This window comes from Adiantum capillus-veneris, chromosome 20, assembly GCF_014529385.1.
Source record: "Adiantum capillus-veneris isolate H3 chromosome 20, ASM1452938v2, whole genome shotgun sequence".
Taxonomy (NCBI): domain Eukaryota; kingdom Viridiplantae; phylum Streptophyta; class Polypodiopsida; order Polypodiales; family Pteridaceae; genus Adiantum; species Adiantum capillus-veneris.
Genome location: NC_140950.1, coordinates 46,683,489 through 46,688,909, shown reverse-complemented (window position 1 = coordinate 46,688,909; position 5,421 = coordinate 46,683,489). Strand labels below are relative to the sequence as shown.

The window sequence follows — 5,421 nt, the reverse complement described above, 5'->3', positions numbered from 1 at the left end:
TTTCAAGCTGACTTAGCAGGAAGGGTTGTAGTAATTAAACATTATATCTCTTGTTATGTTCTGTACTTCCTATCTTTCTGGAGACCCCCGGATAAACACCTCAAAGAAATAACCAGAGTTTGCAAAAATTTTCTTTGGTCTGGAGACCCTTTTAAAAGAGGACTGGCCAAGGTCAGTTGGGATGTATGTTGTCTCCCCAAAGATCAGGGAGGCCTTGGCCTCACCAACATCCAATTATGGGCGGATAAACTAGCTGTTAAGCTGATTCTAAGAGCCATTGATCAGCCTACAGAGGAGTGGGCCTCTCTCCTTTTTAGGAATATAGATCAATGTTATATCAAGGGAGTCAAAGGGTTCTCTAACCTCCCTTGGCTAACAGTCTTTTTTGGTCCTTTTGAAATTATTGCCAAAGGCTCAGAGCTGCTCAACTCTTTGTGGAATTCTTGGAATAGGTACAGGAAAATGGTGAGAATTAATTGGGACTCCAAACACAGTCTGCAGCTAAGGGCTCATGAATCCATGTGTTGGTCTTTCACACCTCTCCTTGCTCTCCAACAAGGGCAGATCAGAACTGCTAAGAAGATTCACAGAAAAGGCATTAGGTGTTGGAAGGATGTCTGGAATTCTCCTGAACACAAGTGACTGTCTTACAGATTTTCTCTTCAACCTTGGGAACTAACTCTCATTAACTCTCGTATGGAACTGTTTCCGGCCAACATCAATTGGACATTATCCTCCCAACCTCCTGCCTCACTTAAGGCGTTTTATTGGGCAGGTGGAGCTGCTCTCCCCAATCCCCCAAATCTTGTCCCCTCATTGAATGAGCCCTTGCATGTCACTCTGAACAGGAAATGGAAAGTTTACATGGATAGACGGCAGTGGCACTTTAAATTTCACACCATTTGGCATGCTAACATACCGGCGAAACACTTTGTTTTATTGTGGCTGATTATGCATAAGGCAATTTGGACAGGACACAGAATGAATGCTGCAGGGTTAGGTGTTGGATTATGTTGCAGATGCAAAAGGGTGGAAGAAGATATCCCCCATTTATTTCTGAACTGTTTGTCAAACTCTAGAATTCTGAGCCCAATTGAAAGTGGGTTAGGGTATAGTCCAAGCTGGAAACAACTTTTGCTGGGAGACTCTGTCTCTGTGTTTTCTGTGGCTTGGAACAGAATAAGGGGCGAATTTCTCTGGATTATCTGGAAAGAAAGGAACTGCAGGTTGTTTGATGAGACTTACCAGACTAAATGTCTGAGAGCTCTATTTTCTCATTTTTCTTTGCAGGTCAATCAGTTGAAGCTAGAACAATGCAAGGTGTATCAAGCCAATTTCAAAGTGCTGATGGACTGCCAGGGATACTACAACAATGCCAACATCAACAATGCCCCTTATTAAAGAGGAAGGTAAAGAAATGTCAACACCCTCTCACAAAGACCTACAAAAAATAGTAGAAGGGAAGATTGTCATCATTAGTTTGCCATGTGGAACTAATCCACAAGCTTTATCCAATGGTTCACAATTGCTTAAAAAATCCAACCCTTTACTAAGGACTAAGGAGTACTTATGTAGTCCAAAAATTACATGTATCCTCATGCAGAACACCTACCATGAGTACCAAAAAGTTGAAAACAACTAGAGACATTGAAATCCGACCAATAGAGAGTCGAGGCCTTTACAAAGGGGCCTCTACCCACATTACAAAACAAACAAACCTGGCAGCCAAGGCCACCATCCTTCAGTACACAACTCCGATGATCACAAGCAAGAACAAAAAAGATCTTACCGTCGCCTATGGGGGGGTCCCAGAGCTCCATCACCAAACAAGAAGGTGGACCCGGCCATCCTCGTCACTATGTGGCACGGCTGGATTCCAGAGGGGATCTATGGTGGGAAAGGAAAGCGGGAAGCGAAACGTAATCCTAGACGTCCGACGAATCGGTGAACTAGGGGTGAACTACGCGTGAACTAGGGGTGAACTAGGATATGGTGAACTAGGGGTGAACTGGGGTGGAAAAGCAAATTGCACGTCTTTTTAGGAAGATTGATTAATGATTGGAGGTGAACTTGGGGTAAACTAGGCCTGAAAAGTAGATTTGCACATAATCCAAGGACAGTTAAAGGGCAGTCATTATTAGTTTGAGAAGGCACATTTTAAAAAGCCAAACCTTCACATAGGGGGACTCTAACGTGCACGTATAGTGAGGAGAGAGAGCTTTGAAATTAGTGAACTAACACTAAACTAGGGTGAACTAGAGGTAAACTAAGGTTTTTGTACTTCACCATAGTGAACGAGGGGTGAACTAAGGGTAAACTAGTGGTGAACTTGGCCTCGCCTGTAAATGTGGGTTCACAGAGGTGAACTAAGGATGAAATAAGAGTGAACTAAACTCAGCTTCCTACAATATGGAATCACTTGAAGACCATGCGGGCAATGAGATTATATCGGACCTAGAGTGGGAGAGTGACTCAAGCAGTAGCAACACATGTGATCAAGCTAGTGACTCTCCGAGCTCCTTTGAAGGTGATGAAGTCATATCGCGGAGGACACAAACAAGGTTACCTTCCTTCGATCCACTAGCATATGTTTCTCCTATTTTCTATTCTTTTGAAAGGAGTACTTATGAGTTGATGAAGAATGTGATTAGGGATGACACTTTAATCACCTTGGCAGCTCTTAAAGCTTGTGATACTAGAGGGGTGCTAGATTTGGGTAGATAGAGAAAAATGAAGGAAGGTTTGTGCTTGGGACAACCTGAAGATGGCATGAGTTATCTTTGTTTACCCTCATCATCTTCAAAGCTCAAGATATCTTATCTTGAAGAATGTGGGAACATTGTCCAAGGTTGCCACACAAAGGGGTATGAACAAAGTCACTTGGGGATAGAAGATACCATTAAAACGATCAAGCTAGAGTGGTGTGTGGACATTAGAAGACATGGGATTCCACTTGACTATGTGAAGGACCTTCTCACTGCTTGTGAGTGTAACAGATGGAAGGAATACTTAGAGGCATGCAATAGTGCCAAAAGAAAGCATACATATGTGTGTTTTCCGCATCACAAAAGTGTAGATGTATTAAAAAAAGCAGCTTTGGTGGATATTATGGTTGAGCATAAAGTGAGGCTTGTTATGGTCCGTTCCAGTAAGAACCATGGTATCTCTAAGACCACTATCGATTACATTTGTCATAGAGGTGTACAACCCCATAATAAAGGTACCAAAAAGAGGCATAGAAAAACAAAGAAGTGTGGATGCCCTTTCAAAGTCAAAGTAGAATATCTTGATGGTAACAAAAAGGCATCCATTTTGTTGTTTCCTCTTCATGAAGGACATACCCCTGGTAGTCGTGAGGATTTATACCACTTACCTGTCCACCCAAATGTGATTGAGTGTTGTATGGAAGATTTTTTTGATGTTGGCAATGCACGAAGTGTTGCAAAGATGTCCTTATCAAAAGAGCAATTACATTATGAACGATCTTCTTCCGTTGATCAAGTGACCTTCAGATTCTTTATGATACAAAGGGAAGTTTCAATGATGTCATTTCAAATACGAAATCAAGGTATTTACTGGGCTATCTCTTTGATTCAAGTACACTTTGTAATTTCTAGTGATGAAACTAATGCATTTTAGGTATACTGCTCATTTTGTGCTCCAAGGAAAACTTTCTAGGGATGATTGGACATGTATGTTGATCGAGGCTACAATGCTAAAGAAGCAGGGAAAGGTATCCATAATATTTTGTGCTCGTTTGTGAGAGTTGTAGTGACCAAAAGTTGTTTGAGCATAATGCCTATTGAAGCTTTTTTTGTGAAAACATGTAGGTGTGCTACTACCAACCTTACAATCCTCATGCAACAAATGACAGTGAAAAGCCCTTTATTCTTATCATTCAAGACCAATGGATGTTGGAAATGGCTATGCGATTCTCTCGGCATAACTCATGGGCTATTGATAGCAATTTTAAGACGAATGTGTTTGGGCTACCACTATATGCCGCTGTCTTGCCAAACCAACATGGTGTGGGTATTCCAATTTGGTTTATGATGTGCTCTAATGACCCAGGCTCAGACCATGAGAGGATAGCATTAGAGATAACATTATCTACAATCCTATCTAGAATGGGGAATGTTAGGCCTATCGCCCTTGTCATTGAAAAATCTGCTTTAGAGCTTGAAGCATTCTCAAAGGTCATCAATGGAGATGAATATTGTTGGCATTCTTATGAAACAGGACCCCGAGAGCAACTTTTTTGCCACATTATTGTGTGTTGGTTCCACACAAAGAAATCATGGGTGGAAAATCTTCTTCCAAAGGTTTGTGGACTCTTCTTTGTGAATGCAATGCATGTATGGGTCTCTGTGCACCTTGATAACCAATTGTTCTTGTATATGTAGGTACCAAAGGAGCTCCAAGATCATCTTTATTCATCAATGACAACACTTATGCATGCCTTCAACGAGGCAGAATTTGAGAATCACTACCAAGAACTTCTTCAACACTATGCAGCTCATGTTAATGTGCAGAGGTATGTGACAAATGGTTGCCCATGGCGCAAAAGATGGCCCAAGTTTGGTCGTTTATTCAACTATGGAAATGTTGACACTACCAACTTAGTGGAGAGATTGTGGCAATACATAAAGTATACCTTATTAGACGCGCGGATCAATAGATCGATTGTGGATCTCTTGCATCTTGCATGCTATTGTGGGTGATTCAACAACTGGCACTAGAATGGGTGGTACTTTATTAGAGTTCTTCAAACAAAAACAAGAAATAGGTAAGACAAGCCATCATGGATTGATTTCTCTCTTTGTTATGAAAGAGGAACCCTAAACTTGATTTGGTTTTGTTACTCTAGTTGACTCGGGCCGCTACAACATCCGGGGCTCTTCAAAGCAACACACTACGCGATTACATGGTAGGGAGAAAATACTATAACTATACGAGGGTGATCCTTCCACCTTGGAAATTTTGAATGAGATGACACTATTATTCAAGGTTCGAAGTATTTCTAATACAAGCCATTGGCATCATGTGAGCATGCAATGCAACTACTGTGATTGCCCAGATTGAGCAAGTGGGTGTAAACACCTATATGCACTTCACCTAATCATAAAAAAGTACTTTCCACACTTGTATCCCTTCATTCCAACTGAGGATAATGAGCATGTCGTTGATAAAGATCTCCAGAACACAGAAGATATCAATGAATATTTCGCAGGCAACTCAATTGAGGATGGGGTTGATGATAATGAGGTCTTGAAATGTGTGAGACACCACGAATTTGGTGTCCACATTGTTGTACCAAAACATTCATGGTTGACCCTAGGGTTACCATTACATGTGCAACTTGCCATGCATTATTGCCTTTATTGTCACAACATACCCTTCCGGATGGAGAGACCTACCTAA

General features: G+C 41.4%; 1 pseudogene; it reads left to right on the top strand.

Annotated features, from left to right (window-relative positions):
* The first annotated feature begins 2,730 nt into the window (after window positions 1-2,730).
* LOC147432460 (uncharacterized) lies at window positions 2,731-5,421 on the top strand (annotated as a pseudogene).